Below are 22,621 nucleotides of genomic sequence, written 5' to 3' on the forward strand. Positions count from 1 at the left end.
AAGACCTTGGAGAACTTTTGTATGTCTCAGTAGATTTAGAGCTAAGGCTCTTACTATGGTCTGGTTGAATACATGAGGTGTCAGATTGCAAACTTTTTCTTCTTAAAGTTAAGTGTTCTTTTATTTGCCACTGAAGCCATTCCAACAGATAGGTACATGATAAAATATTTGGAATTTTTAACTGTTTAAAGGGTAGATCATATGATCCTAAAAGTGGATCAACAGAGAAATAGTGAATTCTGATTTTTATTTATTGTTTTTAGGTATACATTACAATAGAGTTCTTTTGGTGTATTACACATACACAGCATATACCTTCTTCTATGTAGAGTTTTTCTGGTCATGTATTCATATGTAAACATAGGAATGTAATGTCAGATTCATTCTACTATATTCCCCTCCCCTCTCAGCCCTTTATTCACTTTTGTCTAACCGACAAACTTCTATTCTTTTATCCTCCACCCTTATGTGTGTTAGCAACTACATGTTAAAGAGAATATTCAGACTTTGGATTTGAAGGACTGGATTATTTCACTTGGCATGACAGTGTCCAGTTCCATTCATTTGCCAGCAAATGCCATAATTTCATTCTTCATGGCTGAATCCATTGTGTATATATGACACATTGTCTTTATACTTCCATGTGTTGAAAGGCACCTAGGTTGGTTCCACAGCTTAACTTTTGTGAAGAGCTGCTATAAATATTTATGTGGCTGTGTCACTATAGTTTCATTGGAGTATACACTGAGGAGCAGAATAACTGGGTCAAATGGTCACTCCATTCCAGGTTTTGTGAGAAATCTATATACTGCTTTCCTGAAAAATTGCTTGGTGCAATGTATGAGTGAATCTTTTCCCCACATTCTCACCAACACTTATTGTTACTTGCATTCTTTATATCTCAGTGTAGTTTTAATTTTCATTTTTCTAATCACTGAAGATGTTGAACATTTTTTTCATATACTTGTTAACTGTACATATTTTTCTTTGAAGTGCTTGCTCAGTTTTTTGTTCATTTATTGATTGGGTTATTTTTTGTTTGTGAGTTATTTTTCGAGTTGTTTATATATTCTGGAGATTAATGCTCTATCTGACATGGCAGTGACAAAGATTTTCTCCCATTCTATATGCTGTCTACTCACATTCTTAATGGTTTCCTTTGCTGTAAAGATACCACCCCATTTATTGATTCTTTATTTTACTTCTTGTGCTTTAAGTGTCTTTTTGAGGAATTCAGTTCCTACACTGACAAGATGGAGCGCTGGGCCTGTCTAGTCTTGTAATAGGTCTAGGGTCTTTTATCTATTATCTAGGTCCTTGATCCACTTTGTTTTTGAGAAATAGGGGTTAAATTTCTCCTATGACATATGGGTTTTCAGTTTTCCCAGCACAATTGGTTGAGGAACCTATCCTTTCCCCAATGCATGTTTTATAGTGTGTTCGTCTAGCATTAGATAACTATATGTGTGGGGTTTTCTCTGTCACTTCTCTTCTGCAAAGTTATTTTTTTTTTACATTGGCAAACTAACTATTCACTTAATCTATTCTTTCATTCTGGTACAATGCAGATTTTTTCAATCTTTAATTTTTTTCTTTTTTTATAACCAGGAATTGAACCAGGGTGCTTAACCACTGAGATGCATCCCAGCCATTTATTTATTTATTTATTTATGAATGAGTCAGGGTCTCACTGAATTGCTGAAGACTGGCTTTGAACCTGTGATCCTCCTGCCTCAGTATCCTGAGACACTGGTATTACAAGCATGAGCCCCTGAACCTGGCAGTTCTTATATTCTTTAAGTTATAATTTTCCTTTACTCTCATAGATCCATCTTCTTGAATTAACTTTTGAACTCTTGGGAATTTATATTTTTATAAGCTCAGAAGTTTACACCTAATTTTTCTTCTGTGGGTATCAATTTATTGAAACCCTTTCACTATACAAATAAACAGGTTTTTCTTTAAATTCAGTGAAAATTATGAAACATCATTTTATTGAGTGCTAGCTAAATGTATCCTTGGTTTTATTTAGGTTTCTCCTAGTGATGGGACAGAGAACAAGCTATTGCATAAATATCACAAGAAGAAGGATGAGGTCCCTATGAAGAGACTGGGAATGGACACAGTAAAATATCAGAACCAGGAAAAGAAGTGCTTTGAGAATACTGAAATTTTAAGAGAAAAGAATACCAGACTTCCATGGACACAAAAATTGAATGAGGAAACACTTATGGAAATATTTCAGGACAATGAACAGTTGGGTATTTGGAAAGTTGAGAATACATTGCAAAATTTCACACCTGAGAGTGAAAAACAAAGCACAGACAGACCAGAAACAGATGTCGAATCTCACCCTGCCAGATCTGATCCTGCTCCACCCCATCAAGGTGAAAGTCCAACACCAAAAAGAAATCTAGAAGTTGCTTTCCAGAGAGGCAGAGATAAAGACTTTAGTTCACAGGAAAAAAAGAATATTGATGTATCTAACCTAAACGGTAGTAGTGAGATTCCTTCCCAACAGGTTCCAAAGTCTGAAATAAAAACAAGTGACCTAGAAAACGAGCTGCATCAGACGAGAGTAATGACTTTGGCTACAGATCAAGTAAACAGACACCAAAAGCAAAAACATTGCCAACTGAAGGAGATGGAACACAGGTATCAAAACGAAGAAAGAAAAAGGAATGAACACCTCAGAAAGCAGGAAGCTTCTAAAGAGAAGGTACCTAAACTACAAAGAGAAACTATATTGCGTGAAGACCAATTGCATGACTATCAGAACAAAGGTGAAAATAAAATAGATGGAATTATTAATGTCCAAACCCAATTTTATAATGTTATAAAAAAACTTCAAGCTCGGAATGACAGATATCGTCTCATGCTGGAAAACAAATATTTGGAATTAATCAACGAAACTAATCATTTAAAAGAACAACTGGATCAATATGGAAAGGAGAAAGCAGAAGAAGTAAGTATCAAGCAAGATATCTTTATAAAGAGTCTTCAAAGGAATACTCAAAGTGATATCTGCTTATGGCTAAATGTTGAATCTTGATGAATATAAAAATGTAGATATTATGAATGTGTTTCTGTATCAACACAGAACTACAACCTGTTGTCCAGCAAAAATAATTTAGACCTCATTTGCAGCACAACTAATCTGTGTTTGAAGTGCTGAGTATTCCCATTTCCCTGCTCTGATTCTTACACATTGTGTACATATTTTAAAATAACTATAGGTACTCATGTGTCAACTAAACACAAAAGACTTAGTTAAAATGTATTTTAATATTTAAAAAGGAGGAAATTTTTAAAACTTGGGCCTGACCCTTCAATTTAAGAAATTGTTTCTTATAAAGATTTAAGAGGTTGAGTTAAGATTTTTTTGTAGGTTTATATGCTGACATTAGTAATATGGTCTCAATAATGCTGAAACAATATCTAATTTTGGTGCTATTAATTCAACCCAAAGTTTGCACATGCTAAACACATGTTCTACCAATGAGCTACATCCCATTACCGAATAACAATTTTAATGTCTTCTTGTTGCTATACTTGAAGATCACAATGAAACACATAATGGAAATGCTCATACCTAGTTTCAAATAAATTAGTTACTTCTAAAGTTCATTTCAGATTTTACAGTTGAACTGAAATGTATATGCTGTATTTTGTAATAGACTTTCTTCAGTATATTTTTGTATATTTCTAGTTGATAAATTTATTTTTAGTCATTTAAGTTTAACATAAATCTGAAAATAACTGTCCTGATATTTTTTTTTGTTTTCATTCATGTCTTGTCCACCTCTTTAAAAACATCTATTTGTCATTATCATAAATTGGGACTAATGTGATGAATTGCAGCAAAACCACAGTTGATTTCATCTGTAATTTGATGCATATATTCATGATAACTTGCTAATTATCATGAATATATGCATCAAATTACATGGCCTAATTCCTATTATATTGTGACAAAGATAATTGTAGCCATCTAAAATTCATTAATTTGGCATTGAACCCCCATGTCCAGGTTAATGAGGGTGGCAGGGTTTATGTAAAGCAGGAGTGGTGTGAGGACCAGTGAGAAATCTAGGAGATGTGGACAGGCAGTGAGGTGGAGACCAGGTTACCTAGCATCTCCTTTATTCTTTGTGAAAGTATATTGGAATTATTTTAGCAAAGCTTTAAAGATGTGAGGATGTGGAGTATTAACTTGAGTCTCTAATAAGAGAGGGATAATAACCTCTGTAGAATTCACCACTACCAATGAGACCTGTGTAACCATTTTTGATTGAGATTTCAGTAGTTTGTTAAATATTGCAACTTTATCAAGGGCAGTATGTAGAGATACAGGGCCCACCCTGTTGTGTAAGGAATGTGATAGTGACTAAGCAGGAGTACACAATCTTCTATTTTCTTAAGGGAATTCAGAAATAAACAGCAGCTTTCTGTTGTGTGTAGTGATATTTTTTTCAGAGTAAACATCATTATATAATAATAATAACAATAGTAATAATAATAACAATAACAATAATAATAATAATAAATTTTTAAAGTGAGCTGAGTAACAAAATCATTAACAGAAATATCAGGTAGTTGCGAGACATCTTGAAAAACAACCAGCTGGTACACTGAAACTACAACGTGTATCAGAGTCTTCTCTAGAAGATTTAGCACATTTTCACATAAATTTAAAATATAAAGACAGGATTTAATGAAGAAACTAAGACAAATGACAAGTCAAGTATGTAGAAAATTGAACATGTCATCTGTAAATCAACACCTGCTTAAGTAATAAAAGTTATTCTGGGATACTAATTTCAATGAACAGCTTTCTTTATATTTTCATTATAATTGATTTTATTATATTTGGGGATCTTTATACTGCACTTATTTCTTACACTTAAATTTTTCTTTTAGAATTTTTTTCTTACAAAATCAGCAACTTTCATTAAAATATCTAGTCTGAGGAAAGCTGATATTTTTTCTATAACCCAGCAGCTTTTCATGCTGTCTCTACTTCTATGGTACAACAAGGAAAACTAAATTAGAGGTACTATTTAATAGAATGTTTCAGGAAAATTTGTTATTTTTACTTTATTTTTGTGCATCTATTCAAAATCTGCAAGTAATTACTAAATTGACTTTAAAAATGTGTACAAATTGTTTTATGCTTTTCTCAAAATACAAATATGTTTTAGGTTTTAGTTTAATTATTGAAATACTTAGGCTATTTTTTTATTTTGTTTCATTTATTTAGATACATTATGAAGCATATAAATATTTGTATTATGTCTGGACTGATATCCAACCTAGACAATAAAAAATGTTAGCTAAGTTTTTTTTTTTCAGTACATCTCTTAAAAGGCACTTTTATGATATATGTAATGCACCTGACATCGAATTCACCCATATAACATGTAAAATACAGTGTCTTTTAGTACATTAACAGAGTTATGTAACCATTTACACAGTCAATTTTAGAACATTTTCATGTTCTTGAAAAGAAACCTGGAACCTCTTAGCTATCAGTTTTCTAATCCCTACACGTCCAAAGTCCTAGAAAACTACCAATATATTATTTTAGTAATTTACTAATGTAAACAATAGTACTTTTACTTATTTATTTATTTTTTAACTTTAGGCAAGACTCTATTTTACTTTTATGTGATTTTTAAATTTGTTTTAATTAGCTACCCATGAGAATAAAATGACCTTGACATATCATACATTTGAATCACATGGGATAAAATATCTCATTTTTCTGACTATTCAGGTTGCAGAATCACATTGGTCATGCATTCACATATACACATGGTAATAATAATGTTCATTTTATTCTACTATCCTTCCTATCTCCCCAGCCTTCCCCTCCCTTCCTATCACTTCTCTCTACCTAATCTAAGGTAACACTATTATTTTTTTTCTCACATCTTCATACATGTATTTTGTATAACAATGAAAGTCTCCTTCCACCATCCATGCAATTCCCTTTCTCCCTCCTTTTCCCTCCCACCCCTCTTTCCTATGTAGAGGTAATCTTCTTCCCATGCTCTTCCTCTCTTCCCCATTTTGAGTCACCCCCCTTATATCAGAGAAGACACTCAGCATTTGTTTTTCTTGGGATTGGTTAACTTCACTTAGCATAATCTGCTCTAATGCCATTCATTTCCCTGCAAATGCCATGGTCTCATTATTTTTAGTGCTGAGTAATATTTCATTGAGTATATATGCCACATGTTTTTATCCATTCATCCATTGAAGGGCATCTAGGTTGGCTCCACAGTCTAGCTATTGTGAATTGTGCTTCGATAAACATTGATGTGGCTATGTCCCTGTAGTACGCTGTTTCTTTATTGTTCTTTTTAGATATATATGACAGTAGACTGTATTTGAATATTTACATCATAGATTAGAACTTCACATTTTTATATTTGTACATAATGTGGAGTTACACTGGTCATGTATTCACATGTGAATATAGGAAAGTTGTTTCAGATTTATTCTACTGTCTTTTCTGTTTCCATTTTCATTCCCATTCCTTTTGTCTTAATTCAATGAACTTCTATTCTTTTTTCCCGCATTCCTTACTGTGTGTTAGCATTCACTTATGAAAGAGAACTTCCAGCCTTTGGATTTGGAGGATTGGCTTATTTCATTTAGGATGATAATCTCCAGTTCCATCCATTTACTGGCAAATACCATAATTTCATTCTTTCTCACAGCTTATTAATATTCCATCCTGTGTACATGACACATTTTAAAAATCTGTTCATCCATTGAAGGTTTCATAGCTTCAATATTGTGATTTGAGCCACTTTAGACATTGTTGTGGCTGTGTCACTGTAGTATGATGATTTTAAGGATTTTGTGTGTAAATCAAGGAGTGGGATAAGTGGGTCAAATGGCGGTTACATTCCAAGATTTCTGAGGACTCTCCATACTGCTTTGCAGAGTGATTGCACCAATTTGCAGTCCCATCAGCAATGTGTAAGTGAACATTTTCCCCACACTGTCACCAACATCTATCATTATTTTATTCTTCTCAGTTGCCATTCTGACCCGAGTGAGATGGAATCTCAGTGTGGCATTTGCATTTCTCAAATTAAATTTTTTTTAATATATTTTCTGACCATTTGCATACGTTCTTCTGGGAAGTGCCTTTTCAGTTCCTTTGCCCATTTTTTGATTGGATTATTGGTTGGTGTTCTTTTGGTGTTAAAAAAGTTGAATTATTTGTACATCCTGGTGATTAATGTTCTATCTGAGGTGCACATGGCAAAGATTTTCTCACATTTTGAAGGCTCTCTGTTTATAATTCGTGATGGTTTCCTTTGCTGTGAAAAAGTTTTTTAGTTTGATACCAACCCATTTATTGATCCTTTTTTTAAGAAAAAATAGTTGTATATAGACCACAATATCTTTATTTTTATGTGGTGATGAGGATCAAACACAATGCCTCACACATGGAAGGCAAGCACTCTACCACTGAGTTACAGCCCCAGCCCCAGCCCCATATTGATGCTTTTTAAAAATATTTTTATTTGTAGTAGACACATTATCTTTATTTATTCATGTGTGGTGCTGAGGATCAAACCAAGAGCTGCACACATGCTAAGCAAGCACTCTACCACTGAACTACCAGCCACCATTTGCTGATTCTTGATATTAACTTTTGCTTTTTGGAAATCTTGTTTGGAAGTTGGCTTATAGTTCTAACTCTAAAATTACTCTGTAATGGATATTTCATACAAGTGAATTTATACAACAGTAGGTGTTTTGATTTTTAGCAGTTTCATTGACTTAGAATACTTTTTTCAGGGATCCTCTGTGTTGTAGCAAGCATCACTATTTTATTTCTTTCTGTTGTCTAGTAGAATTTTGTTTTATGACCATGTCACTTAGCCAGTTATCAGTTGCTAAACCATAAAATGCTTCCACCTTTTGACAACTCCAGTACTACATGACTGGGGGCATCTATTTACAAGTTAATATTTGGACATGCTTTTATTACCCTGCCTCTTTGTGGTCTTCATGAATTGTGCTGATTGTACCATATCTCTGTCTTATTCATGCTGTACTTTCTGACTCTTCTGTTTTTATTCACTTGATCATGTTTATTCAGAGATCACATAAAATGAATTCTTATTTTTCATGCACTTTCTCTGACTTTTCTGTCACCAACAGTGTTTGCATGGTGATTATCTTGTTGAGATATAAATTCTTCCAAGGTGAGAGTAATATCTGATATCCATACCTATTCTAGAATGAATGGAAAATATTAATGCCTAATAGTTGTTTTAACAAAATTACTATTTGATATCAATCAATATTTTTTGTTAGTAGATTGGCCTGTTAAGACTTTTATTCTAACTATATTTCAGTGACAAAATATAAAATTAAATTCACTTAATCCAATAGTAAATTCAGTATGGAAAAAAATCATCTTCTATATAGATTTCCTCAACATTTATTATGTAGCCAGAATTGGGATTTATAGAGGTGTAATCCTTACCAACTGAAAAGCTAATATACCTTATTATAGAAACTTAATCTACTCTTCATAATGCTGGTATAGATTATGTTTTGTTGCAATTGAAATTATGTAAAATTTGTTGTTTGAGTTGGTGTCGAATATTTTCAGTATCTTATTTTCATATCGTGTTTTCCATACTTCTTTTGTTCATGCAGATGGATGATCTTACTACAAAGATGAAAAATGCATCTTCAAAGCATTTACATTTGAGAACAAACTATGATTGTTTTATGCAGAACTTGTTTTTTATAAAAAGTATACAAGATACATTTGAAAAAATAGAAAGGAATCAAAAGAAGTTGGAAGAAAATGTAGTAAACTTTCCAAGGCACACACGGAGCACTCGAGTAGAACGAGGCCAAGGAGTGTGGTGGGAATGTGACATTGAACATCGAGCAAGATGGGATTTAAAGGAGAAGCAAACACAAGTATTTATGATTTTACAGGCTATCTTACTTATCTTCAATTTGCTTTAATTCATTTCATTGTAAACTGTATTTTGGATATACGTATTATAGGTGTATTCTATATCTCTTGAGGAAAGATGTTGTGTAGATTTCTAAGAGAAGGAAGACATTTGATGCCCCTTCAAATACCACAATTTACATCATCCTTTCAGCTAATTTGATCTGAGTAATAATTTTCATCAGATAACTGTTGGATATTTGATAATAGTGGGCTATGAGGAGAAAAAAAATGTGATGCAGAAATATACTTTTGAATTGTTAAGTTAAAAATTTCAACTTTCATATTTTGAATTGATTCTATTATTCTTTAAATTGTTGGATGATCTGAGTGCTAACATGAGAATAATTCATTACTTTGAGCACAGATCAATGGTAGATAGCCTAGCCTGTGCAACGCCCTGGGTTCCATTCGCAGTAGAAAGGAGGAGGAGGAGGGCAGGGAATGAGGAGGGAAAGGGGGAGAGGAAGAACTCAATTATTATTGGTTCAGATTTAATGTAATTGATACTGATGACAGAAGTTTACAGTCTAATATTTTTTTTCTTCACATTTAAAATTGCTGTCTGAATTTTTGACTCAGAACTAAATAAAATAACTACATAATAATTATTTGGGTTCTAATAATTTTTAAAATATATTATTTTTATGTTCTTTAGACACAAGAAGCAGCTCCGGAAATTACAGAGCAGTTCAGAAAGACTAATTTTACTTCAATAAGAAGTCAGATGGAACTCAGAATTAGCCATCTGGAATCTGAACTGAAAATTCTAAGAAGTGCAACTGAGAGAATATAGGCACTTCCATATAGAACAATCCAGATTCCACAAGTATGTCAAAACCTAGACTGAAAGAGAGCAACTTAGTCTCCTTAATTTGTGTCTACTGCATAACTTTGAGCCAGGTTGATGAGATTGGTAGCATGCAAAAGCTAACTAGACCCTGTAATTTGTGGAAGTAATGTTAGGAAATGAATGTACTCTTGAAATTTTTTTTTTATTTTTTATTTTATTTTTTTCATCTTTCATACATTTGATTCAAGTGAGTTGTGCACTTCCACTTTTACCCCAAATACAAATTGCAGAATCACATCAGTTACACATTTACAATGTTTACATAATGCCATATTAGTGACTGTTGAATTCTGCTGCCTTTCCTATCCCCTACTATCCCCCCTCCCCTCCCCTCCCATCTTCCCTCTCTACCTCATCTGTTGTTGTTCAGTTCTCTCCCTCCCCCCCCCTTTCCCCTCACAACCTCATATATGTGATTTCGTATAACGATGAGGGTTTCCTTCCATTTCCATGCAATTTCCCTTCTCTCTCCCTTTCCCTCTCATCACTCATCTCAGTTTAATGTTAATCTTTTCCTCATGCTCTTTCTCCCTGCTCAGTTCTTAGTTGTTCTCCTTAAATCAAAGAAGACATTTGGCATTTGTTTTTTAAAGATTGGCTAGCTTCACTTAGCATAATCTGCTCTAATGTCATCCATTTCCCTGCAAATTCCATGATTCTGTCATTTTATAGTGCTGCATAATACTCCATTGTGTATAGATGCCACATTTTTTTATCCATTCATCTATTGAAGGGCATCTAGGTTTGTTCCACAGTCTAGCTATTGTGAATTGTGCTGCTATGATCATTGATGTGGCAGTATCCCTATAGTATGCTCTTTTAAGGTCCTCAGGGAATAGTCCGAGGAGGGCGATAGCTGGGTCAAATGGTGGTTCCATTCCCAGCTTTCCCAGGAATCTCCATACTGCTTTCCATATTGGCCGCACCAATTTGCAGTCCCACCAGCAATGTACAAGTGTACCCTTTTCCCCACATCCTCGCCAGCACTTATTGTTGTTTGACTTCCTAATGGCTGCCAATCTTACTGGAGTGAGATGGTATCTTAGGGTGGTTTTGATTTGCATTTCTCTGACTGCTAGAGATGGTGAGCATTTTTTCATGTGCTTATTGATTGATTGTATGTCCTCTTCTGAGAAGTGTCTGTTCAGGTCCTTGGCCCATTTCTTGATTGGGTTATTTGTATCTTATTGTTTAATTTCTTGAGTTCTTTGTATATTCTGGAAATTAGGGCTCTATCTGAAGTGTGAGGAGTAAAGATTTGTTCCCAGGATATAGGCTCCCTATTTACTTCTCTTATTGTTTCTCTTGCTGAGAAAAAACTTTTTAGTTTAAGTAAGTCCCATTTGTTGATTCTTGTTATTAACTCTTGGGCTATGGGTGTCCTATTAAAAAATTTGGAGCCTGACCCCACAATATGTAGATCGGAGCCAACTTTTTCTTCTATCATGTGCAGGGTCTCTGATTTGATATCAAGCTCCTTGATCCATTTTGAGTTAACTTTTGTGCATGGCGAGAGAAAGGGATTCAGTTTCATTTTGTTGAATACGGATTTCCAATTTTCCCAGCACCATTTGTTGAAGATGCTATCCTTCCTCCATTGCATGTTTTTAGCCCCTTTATCAAATATAAGAAAGTTGTAATTTTGTGGATTGGTTTCTGTGTCCTCTATTCTGTACCATTGATCCACCTGCCTGTTTTGGTACCAGTACCATGCTGTTTTTGTTACTATTGCTTTGAAGTACAGTTTGAACTCTGGTATCGCTATACCTCCAGATTCACACTTCCTGCTTAGAATTGCTTTTGCTATTCTGGGTCTTTTGTTATTCCATATGAATTTCATGATTGCTTTATCTATTTCTACAAGAAATGCCATTGGGATTTTGATTTGCATCGCATTAAACCTGTAGAGAACTTTGGGTAATATCGCCATTTTGATGATGTTAGTTCTGCCTATCCATGAACAGGGTATATTTTTTCATCTTCTAAGATCTTCTTCTATCTCTCTCTTTAGGGTTCTGTAGTTTTTATTGTATAAATCTTTCACCTCTTTTGTTAGGTTGATTCCCAAGTATTTTATTTTTTTGAGGATATTGTGAATGGAGTGGTTTTCCTCATTTTCATTTCAGAAGTTTTGTTGCTGATATACAGGAATGCCTTTGATTTTTGCATGTTGATTTTATATCCTGCCACTTTGCTGAATTCATTTATTAACTCTAGCAGTTTCTTTGTAGACCCTTTTGGGTCTGTTAATTATATTATCATGTCATCCACAAATAGCGATAATTTAAGTTCTTCTTTTTCTATTTTTATGCCTTTAATTTCTTTTGTCTGTCTAATTGCTCTGGCTAGTATTTCAAGAACTAAATTGTAAAGAAGTGGTGAGAGAGGGCATCCCTGTCTTGTTCCAGATTTTAGAGGGAATGCTTCAGTTTTTCTCCATTTAGAATGATGCTAGCCTGAGGCTTAGCATATATAGCTTTTACAATGTTGAGGTAAGTTCCTGTTATCCCTAGTTTTTCTAGTGTTTTGAACATAAAGGGATGCTGTACTTTGTCAAATGCTTTTTCTGCATCTATGGAGATGATCATATGGTTCTTATCTTTAAGTCTATTGATGTGGTGAATAACATTTATTGATTTCCATATATTAAACCAGCCTTGCATCCCAGGGATGAATCCTACTTGATCATGGTGCACAATTTTTTTGATATGTTTTTGTATTCGATTCACCATGATTTTATTGAGAATTTTTGCATCTAAGTTCATTAGAGATATTGGTCTGTAGTTTTCTTTTTTTGAAGTGTCTTTGTCTGGTTTTGGGATCAGGGTTATGTTGGCCTCATAGAATGAATTTGGAAGAGCTCCTTCTTTTTCTATTTCTTGAAATAGCTTGAAAAGTATTGGTATTAATTCTTCTTTGAAGGTTTTATAAAACTCTGCTGTATACCCATCCGGTCCAGGGCTTTTCTTAGTTGGTAGTCTTTTGATGGCCTCTTCAATTTCTTCTTTTGTTATTGGTCTGTTTAAATTGTGTGTGTCTTCCTGACTCAATCTGGGCAGATCATATGACTTAAGAAATTTATCGATATCTTCACTATCTTCTATTTTATTGGAATATAGGGTTTCAAAATACGTTTTAATTATCTTCTGTATTTCTGTAGTGTCTGTTGTGATATTGCCTTTTTCATTCCGTATGTTAGTAATTTGAGTTCTCTCTCTTCTTCTCTTCGTTAGCATGGCTAAGGGGTCTGTCGATCTTATTTATTTTTTCAAAGAACCAACTTTTAGTTTTATCAATTTTTTCAATGCTTTTTTTGTTTCAATTTCGTTGATTTCCGCTCTGATTTTAATTTTTTCTTGTCTTCTGCTATATTTGCTGTTGTTTTGCTCTTCCTTTTCTAAGGTTTTAAGATGTAGTGTGAGTTCATTTATTTGTTGTTTTTTTCTTTTTTTGAGGAATGAACTCCAGGAAATGAATTTCCCTCTTAAAACTGCTTTCATTGTGTCCCATAGATTCCGGTATGTTGTGTCTGTATTGTCGTTTATCTCTAGGAATTTTTTGATTTCCTTCTTTATATCTTCTGTAACCCATTGATCATTCAGTAACATATTGTTCATTTTCCAGGTGATGCAGGATTTTTCCTTCCTTCTTTTATCATTGATTTCCAGTTTCATTCCATTATGGTCAGATATGGTGCATGGTATTATCTCCACACCTTTATATTTACTGAGAGTCGTCCTATGGCATAATATATGGTCTATCTTTGAGTAGGATCCATGTGCTGCTGAGAAGAATGTGTATCCACTTGATGATGGTTGATATATTCTATATATGTTGGTTAAGTCTAGTTTATTGATTGTGTTATTGAGTTTTATAGTTTCTTTGTTCAGCTTTTGTCTAGAGGATCTGTCCAATGGCGAGAGCGGTGTGTTGAAGTCCCCCATAATTATTGTGTTGTGGTTTATTTGACTCTTGAACTTGAGGAGAGTTTGTTTTATGAACGTTGCAGCACCATTGTTTGGTGCATACAAATTGATAATTGATATGTCTTGATGGTGGATGGTTCCTTTTGACAGTATATAGTGTCCTTCTTTATCTCTTTTGATTACCTTAGGTTTGAAGTTGACTTTATTCGATATGAGTATGGCCACTCCTGCTTGCTTCCGAGGGCCATGTGAGTGGTATGATTTTTCCCAACCTTTCACCTTCAGTCTGTGTATGTCTTTTCCTATCATATGAGTCTCCTGAAGGCAGCATATTGTTGGATTTGTTTTTTTAATCCAGGTTACTAGCCTATGTCTCTTGATTGGTGAATTTAAGCCATTAACATTTAAGGTTACAATTGAAATGTGGTTTGTACTTCCAGTCATGTTTATTTATTTATTTATTTTAGATTGGGTAGTTTTCCCTCTTTGGTTATTTTTCTCCCCCTTTACTGAGATACCTCCCACTGTTAGTTTTGGGTGCTATTTTTCAATTCCTCTTCTTGTAATATTTTGCTCAAAATGCTTTGCAGTGCTGGTTTTTCTGGCTGCGAATTCTTTTAGCTTTTGTTTATCATGAAATATTTTAATTTCATTGTCAAATCTGAAGCTTAGTTTTGCTGGATACAGTATTCTTGGTTGGAATCCATTATTTTTCAGTGTTTGAAATACGTTGTTCCAGGATCTTCTCGCTTTCAAAGTCTGTGATAAAAAATCAGTCGTTAACCTAATTGGTTTACCCCTAAATGTAATCTGCCTCCTTTCTCTCGTAGCTTTTAGTATTCTCTCCTTGTCCTGTATGTTAGCTATCTTCATAATTATGTGTCTTGGAGTTGGTCTATTATGGTTTTGGATGTTTGGGGTCCTGTAGGCTTTCAGGATTTGGCAATCCATTCCATCTTTCATCTCTGGGAAGTTTTCTAGTATTATTTCATTTAATAAGCTATCCATTCCTTTTGACTGAACCTGTGTGCCTTCTTCTATCCCAATGACTCTCAAGTTTGGTCTTTTGATGAGATCCTATATCTCTTGGATATTTTGCTCGTGAGATTTCAGCATCTTTTCTGTGTTGACTATATTCTTTTCAAGTTGATAAACTTTGTCTTCATTATCTGATGTTCTGACTTCTACTTGATCTAGTTTGTTTGTAATATTCTCATTAGCGCTTTTAATCTGATTTATTGTTTCTTGCATTTCTAGGATTACAGCTTGATTTTTTTTAACACCTCTATCTCCTGTTAAAGCTCATTCTTTGCGGATTGAATATGTGTGGTTAGTTTCTTTTCAAAATATACTTTCAATGCTTGGATTTGCTGTCTCATGTCTTCTCTAATATTCCGTTCCATCTGAGTTAGGTGTGCCTTGATTTCTTTCCCTGTCCATGTTTCTGATTCTTCTAGGTCCTCCTGTATATTTAGGTTGTCCTGCATTGTTTGTAACCCTTTTTTCCCTTGTTTTTTTCATATTGTTCACGTTGCTTTCCAGCTCTCTTTGACTGCTTTGTAACTGCTTTCTCCTATACATTTGTTTTGGCTTTGTATATCTCTGTTGTGTCACTTTTGTGGTGGGAGATTATGCCTAGAAATGTTGGACTTTGTTGTACTTTAAAGCTGATTCATTCAATTCATATAAGGCTTCTAGGTTCTGTATGCATATAGTGATTTGTTGTTTGTTCTTAGGACTATATGTTTAGGTTAGGTGCTCTGGTGGTTCGACGGTTAGTATGTCTTGGCTACTTTAGAAGATTGCTCCACTGAAGGTGGATACTACCAGGCAATTGGATCAGGGTGTTTGTAGTAGCTAGGTATTTAGGAGTCTTATAGACAGCCTCGAGACATTCGCCTATTTGCATTTAGACAATTACACAAAATGGAAGATGTAATGCTTGGGATGAAAGTTGGGGAGTAGGGGAATGAAGGTGCTGTTAAAAAGAAAAAAGGATAGAGAGAGAGATAGATTAGAGGGGAATGAAAAGAACAATAAAACTTGAAATGGGATAGAAAGAGAGAAGGAGAAGGGGAGAAAGGAACAGAGAGAGAAGAAGGAGAGAAAAAAATATCAACAACAGCAACAACAAAAAATTAAAGTCTTAGAGATCCACCTTCTTCTCTTCCAGTAGGCGGAGCTGTGCCCTCCAAGCGGAGCTTCTGCTCTCTACCTGCCGAGAGCTAGCTCTGTAAGGCATCTACTGGGAGTCTCTCAGACTTGTCAGTCCAGAGCCATTTCACTTCTCCAGCCCTTAACCCCCTTCCTCCTGTCAGCCTGCCAGCCAGGTCCTGTTCCCCAGAAGTGATTCCCCAGAGATCTAGTTACACTTGCAGCCCCACCGCATGTCCCTTTTAAGCCCCAGTGCTGTGGTAAACTGGTGGTTAAGACCTTAGGAGTCACCGCTGGTGATATGGGGGGCTGGGGGTCGGGGATCCCCTCTGCTTCCCTACGGACACGACCCCTGAGAAGTCAATGAAGTTTCCTGGCTGCTTGTATCAGAATGGGGAGTCACGCACCTGTTAAAGTGGATTCTGCTGGGAAGGAATTCCGCTGGCCGAACACTGATGACGTCACCTCTGCTATGGCGGGCCCCAGGCTCCTTGCCAGAGTGTCCAAAGGGAGGGGTGGGACTGGTCCGGCCCAGTTGGCCTCAGCTCCTGGCTCGTGAAGGCTTGGCTAAAGACTTCTTCCTGCCAAGCTGCGTCTCAGAGTCTAGCAGGATCCAGTCACTTTGGCTGCGGGTGGGTGGAAGGATCTGCAGCTGCACCCGCGGCGCGTGGACTGTGGCTGGTGGATCTGGAACTCCGCGTCTCGTGGTAGGGTTTTGCTCGACCAGGTCACACAGATGCTTCAAAAAAATCCTAGTAGCTCCCGACTGGTCTCTCTTCAGTGTAATTTTGCTAGGAGATTCTCAGTTGGTAGAATGCAAGCGTTATCCTTGCGACTTTATGACCCCATCACTGGGGGTGTATTGAAAGTGCAGCCTCTCTGCCCGCCGCCATGTTGGATCTCTCCTCTTGAAATATTAGTCTAGGAAGTTTATCTTTCACTCACCTTTGCATTTTACATCTGAAGGTAAACTATTAAGCTTTCTTCCCTTCGTGTTCTCCTATATGTAATCTGGTCTATTAGACTTTTAGTTAAGTATTTTTGAAGTTTTGTGATTCACATAGTTATATTGTGACAAAACTGTTTCTACATGGAAACATGAGCAAGTTTCACAATTTTTGAAAGATTATAACTGAAACCTTAAGTGTCCAGTGTTGCTATAACTACACTCTGGGCACATTCTGACACCTGACAGATTCACTGATTTTTATTTTAATTTTTAAATATTATCCTTACATGGTATCTAGAGACAAAATGTTCTATATAGTTTTTCCTCTCTACATTGTCATACTTGTGATGATGGGAAGTATAACCTGCAAAGTGGTTAAAAATATTCTGATGATCAGTGTTGGGGCCTGTGAATGACAGATGAATGGGCAGTCTCATGTATATTCATAATGCATAATTCTTTTTGAATTATCCATTATAAATATACATGAAGGTGAAATTCACTATGATATTTTCATATGGATTCACAAAAAAAAAATTGATCAGATTCATTTCACTATTCCACACTGAGTGCTGTCCCCAACTCCCTGGCTTGGGTTGGGTTAGGGTTAGGGTTAGGTTAGGGTTAGAGTTGCATTGTATAACAGGAGCCCTTTAGTACAACCAGGTGATTTCCTTCATACTAAGACTTCATTTGAGCGAGTCAAATATTAGTCCAAAAATGATGAGCTATATTTTTAAGAGCTAATAAGAAAAACAATGTCCAGCTATTTTGAACCCATTTGAAGATATTTCTATAATATTTGACAATTTTTTAAATCAGAGGTATGATTACAATAATGAAATATCTGCTTGAAAATGAACAAATAAAAGATACCATCTTGCTTTCATTGCAGCTTGGTTTAGAGCTTCCATGGTTTTATTTATTTATTTTTTTTGGTTGTTTGTTTCTTTGTACCAGGGATTGTACTCAGGGACACTTGACCACTGAGCCACATCCCCAAACCTATTCATGTTTTATTTAGAGACAGGGTCTCAGTGAGTTGCTTAGGCGTCATGGTTGCTGAAGCTAGCTTTGAGCTCAAGACTGTGCTGTCTCAGCCTCTTAAACCACTGTGATTACAGGCATGTGCCCTCACACCCTGCTTCAATGGTGTGTTGATGAACTTCTTAACACATAGTAAGGCCATGCATATCTATGTTAAATGTGGCCTCAACCTTATTCTTTTATTTGGCATTTTGACCTAAAAAAATCACAGGAGAACAAATCTAAGCTTTATAAAACAATTCTGAAGTTAAATAGTTATGACAGAAAGAAATAATTTTAACATATAAATTACAATTTAATTTAATAGCTGATATACGTTTCTTTTCAGTTTCTTAGCTTACATGAATATCTTTCTGAAAAAAATGAGAGAATCAGGTTTGAAGTGCTTCAGAATCATGAAATTGGATGACTATTTACAAAAAGAGAATGAAAGTTAGTTATTATGCAGGATGCAAGTATAAGTTGTTCTTATTAGTTCTTACCAGAAAAAAATGAGATAATTTACCATTTACAAAACAATGATAAATCGTGTATGAATGTGGACACAATGCAAAGGGGATTTGGGAGGCAACTCTTTTTCCAATGTATTTCTGGGAGAAAGTGATGTTTCTTTTTTACTTATGCATAAGCTAGTTTATTTAAAACTTAATGTAATAGTTCTACATTTCCTTGTGGAACATTAGTTTGCCATATCATGCTAGCCTGAATAGAAGAGTGTTTTTTAAACTCTTTCATCACATTTCAAAGATATGTCTCCATAATCACTGCAAAATGCCTTCAAAGGTGAAGGGAGAAGGAGAGGAAAAAACTACTAGAGAGGAAGAGTGATCAAATTATTTTATGTGCATCTGTGAATATGTCATAATCAATAACTCTATTATATATAGTTAAATGCACCAGTAAAAATTTTTGTTTAAAATAATTTTCTTTAAAAATAGAACATAAAGACAGGAATGGGAATTCTGTCAGTCAAAATCATTCGTTTTCACATCAAATGTGTAAAGGCATTAGACACCACCTTATTGTTATCACTACAACATACTTACTATGTTCAGTAATATATTTTAGACCCTATTTGGGGAATTAGTAAGAGAAGAGTTTTATACAAAGAACACTCTACATGGTGATATTTATATAAGAGTTGGAAGTATTTACCACATAACTCATCAAGTGAACATCTATAATGAGCCAAATGTTTTAAAACTGCTGGTCATAACTTCTGAAATCAATTACAATTAAGGAGCTATGTATTTTTTCCAATTCTGAATATCAACAAATTAAAGACCTTAAGTGTGAAACTGCTTTTTGTCCCCCTTCTGCCCCACTATGAAACTGTCAGCCTATACACTGACATTCTTTTGTGGGAAAAAATGGCATCACCCATTTTCTGTGGTTTATGGCCAAAATCCCAGACTGACTTAGTAACAGTCACACATTTAAAATACCCTGTCATGACTCTATCATTAGTTTACATTTGCCTCAAGAAAAGTATGAAATTTCTTAGCCAAAAATTAAAATATCCAAACAACTGGATTTTTGTCAGGTTACTCAGGCTATCTCATCTCACTTGCTTTATTGGCACTTTGCTCTAGATTCTAGTGACACTGGACCACTGTGATTCCACAAGTGTTCTTTCTCATCTCGGTGTCTGCATGCACCTCTTCCTTTTCTCTCACAATTTCTCCTTTTACTTCAGGTGTTAACTCATGTATCACTTCCATTGAAGGACCTCAAACAAACACTGACACAAATTTGGGACAGAAGTCCCTTCTAAGTGTTCCAGTAGTATCCTGTTTTATCCTTGTCCTAATGCCAATGACTCTGTATGGAAATTGCCTGATTGTCTGCTTTTGAAGCTATTGTATATGACTGTTGAGAGGTGTCCATTATCATCTCCATGTTGTCATCCCAGTTCTTGCCAGAATACCCTAGCATATGGTTGTCAAATTTATGCATAAGGGGTGGAAAACCCAAAGCTCTGATACTCAGTCATAATGACAACTGTGTATGAAAATATGGGCGTACTGCATTCCATAGTGATTTTGTATTGTGGAAATATCTTTTTTTTCTTCTTATAAACAATGAAAAGTTCTAAACTTCTTCACTGATTTATACTTATAAAATGTTTGAGAAAAAATATAATTCTTTTTCTCTTGTTGCAGAATTTGAATCCTGACCATGGGAGCTTCTGCCTTAAGAATAACTAATAAGACAAGACAAGATTTACTTTTGGAAACAACATAAGGATATACAGAGATTTTAAGAAAAAAAATATGAAAGCTAATATTGTGTTTTTCAGACTGTTAATATAATATTTAAATTATTAATGAAATGTATGATGTAAATACTTTATTGAAATGGATGTGTGTACCATATATATAATGAAATTATCAAAATATGAAAATTATTTAAATCTGTAAGAAAATTTAAAGTGCAAGTGCAAACCAGTTTTTATTAGATGTGTTTTCAGACTATCTGAATGTTAGCATTTAAGCTCAATTCAGCAACCAAGTCAACGCTAATTTGGTAGATCTAAATATCACATTAATGATGGATTATTTATATTATATCACTGAATATGGGTCCAGAAAATTAGGCAACATTATTTTTACATGCTGGTTACTATATTCACTAATGGATTAATGTATTGCAATTATTATACTGCCATCTTTAAATTTATATTTCAGGCACTGACAATAATTTTTCTAATAAGAATATTTGCTTAGTGTTTTATCTTTATTTTTTTCCTTTTCTCTTTGTTTATACAATCTTGGGAAATAATAGTAAATTTACAGGTTCTAATAAAAAGTAGTTTTGTCTGCTGAAGCATTTTAAATTGAATTGCTTACATATGCTATCATTTATGATATTTTTAGTATTTTGTACAAGTCAGAACATGCTAGATAACTACAATTCAACATTCATTTATTATGAGTATATTTTTCAAATATTCACAGGTAACTGCATAGTTGTTAATTGTATCAGTTTCATTATGAAGGTTATATTGTTATCTAGCATGTTCTGACTTGTAGGAAATACTAAACCTATCATGAAAGATGGCATATGTTAACAATTCATTTTAAAATGCTTCAGTGGGAAAAAGTACTTTGTATTAGAACCTGCAACTTCACTAGTATTTTCCAAGATTGTATAAAGAAAAAAAGCAAAGCAAAACAAAACAAAACAAAACAAAACACATTAAGCAAATGCTGTTTCTCAAATCAACACTTATACATTCTATCATAATGCCTTGGACCACTTAATCCTCAGATTATTTTCATGTTTTTCTAGTAGCCTAATATTGTTCTTTATAAAAAAAAATTCCTTCAAAGACATGAAATGAACTTAATTGTTTTATTTTATAGATGCCTTCTGAATTAAATATTCCTCAGTCTTTTCTTAACCTTCATGATCTTGAATTTTTCAGGGGGAAAGCTTTTAGAATGTGCTTAAAATGGATTCTCTGGTTTCCTTATGCTTGGAGCTAGATTACATGTTTTTGCAAGAGTACCACAGAAATCAATTCTATGATCTTCACTTTGAATCACATCATGTGACCTATAATATCCTCATTACTGCTGATGTTAATATTGGTCATTAATGTGGTATTTGCAGGATTTTACTTTGTAATTATTATTTGTGTGAAGATAGTTTGAGACTATAAATATTAATATAAATATAAATGTGTATCATTCACCACTAAATTTGTTCATTTATTATACCTATACAGATTCATGGTTTATTTTATTGTGTTTGCTGTTACTTGTTAATATTTTAAAAATTTATTTTTCTTTCAGAAATGTTATATTTTGATAATCTCAGATTTATAGAAGATTTAAGACAGCAGTGAAAGGAATTCATAACAAACATTCCCCAAATGTTATTCTTCATTTCTAGATAAGTCTATGTACATAACAGTTTTTATCTCTGAACCATTTGCAAGATGCACACAATGTCTTTTTATTTGTAATTTAAAAAATCTCACATTATCTAAAAATGAGAAATTATCTCTGTAACTATGGTGCAATGATCAAAATAAGTAAACTATATTGTAAATATCTACTCTACAAATCTTATTCAAAATTTGACAGTTATTTTAACAATTGTCTTTGAACCAAAATAAATCCAATTTTGGGAAATTTTTATCAGTTATTCACTGTGTCCAGTGGTCTTGTTTCTTCTGTTTTTTTTTTTTTTTTTTTTAATCTGGGATGGTTCCTGAGCATTTCTGGGCTATTCATGATATCTTTGATTTTGATTTTTGAATGGTGTATTTCAGTAGTAGTTCTATAGATTTTTCTTCAGTTTATAATTAGATTTTAATTTTCATAACCAGTGGATAAATGCTCAAATATTTGACTCTCAAACTAACCTGAATGCTGCTGGTAGATTGCACATAGAGATCCCTGTTCCACCAATATGTCAATATATTTGGTGATATTAAAATTAATACCAATGGAATTTGCAAATATTTCTTTAGAGAAGCACATCATGAAGACTTTAGGCTTTGTGGACCAGAAGTTCTCTGTGGTCATAGCCTAAAATCTGCAATATATAATAATTGAATGCCTGATAGCATTCCAATAAAACTATATTTTCAGAGTAAGGGGGTGAGGCTCAGTGGTAGAGTACATGTATAGCACATATGAAGCCTGAGGACAAATCTCAGCGTGGCAAAAGAAAACAACAAC

Source organism: Callospermophilus lateralis, chromosome 5, assembly GCF_048772815.1.
Source record: "Callospermophilus lateralis isolate mCalLat2 chromosome 5, mCalLat2.hap1, whole genome shotgun sequence".
Classification (NCBI taxonomy): domain Eukaryota; kingdom Metazoa; phylum Chordata; class Mammalia; order Rodentia; family Sciuridae; genus Callospermophilus; species Callospermophilus lateralis.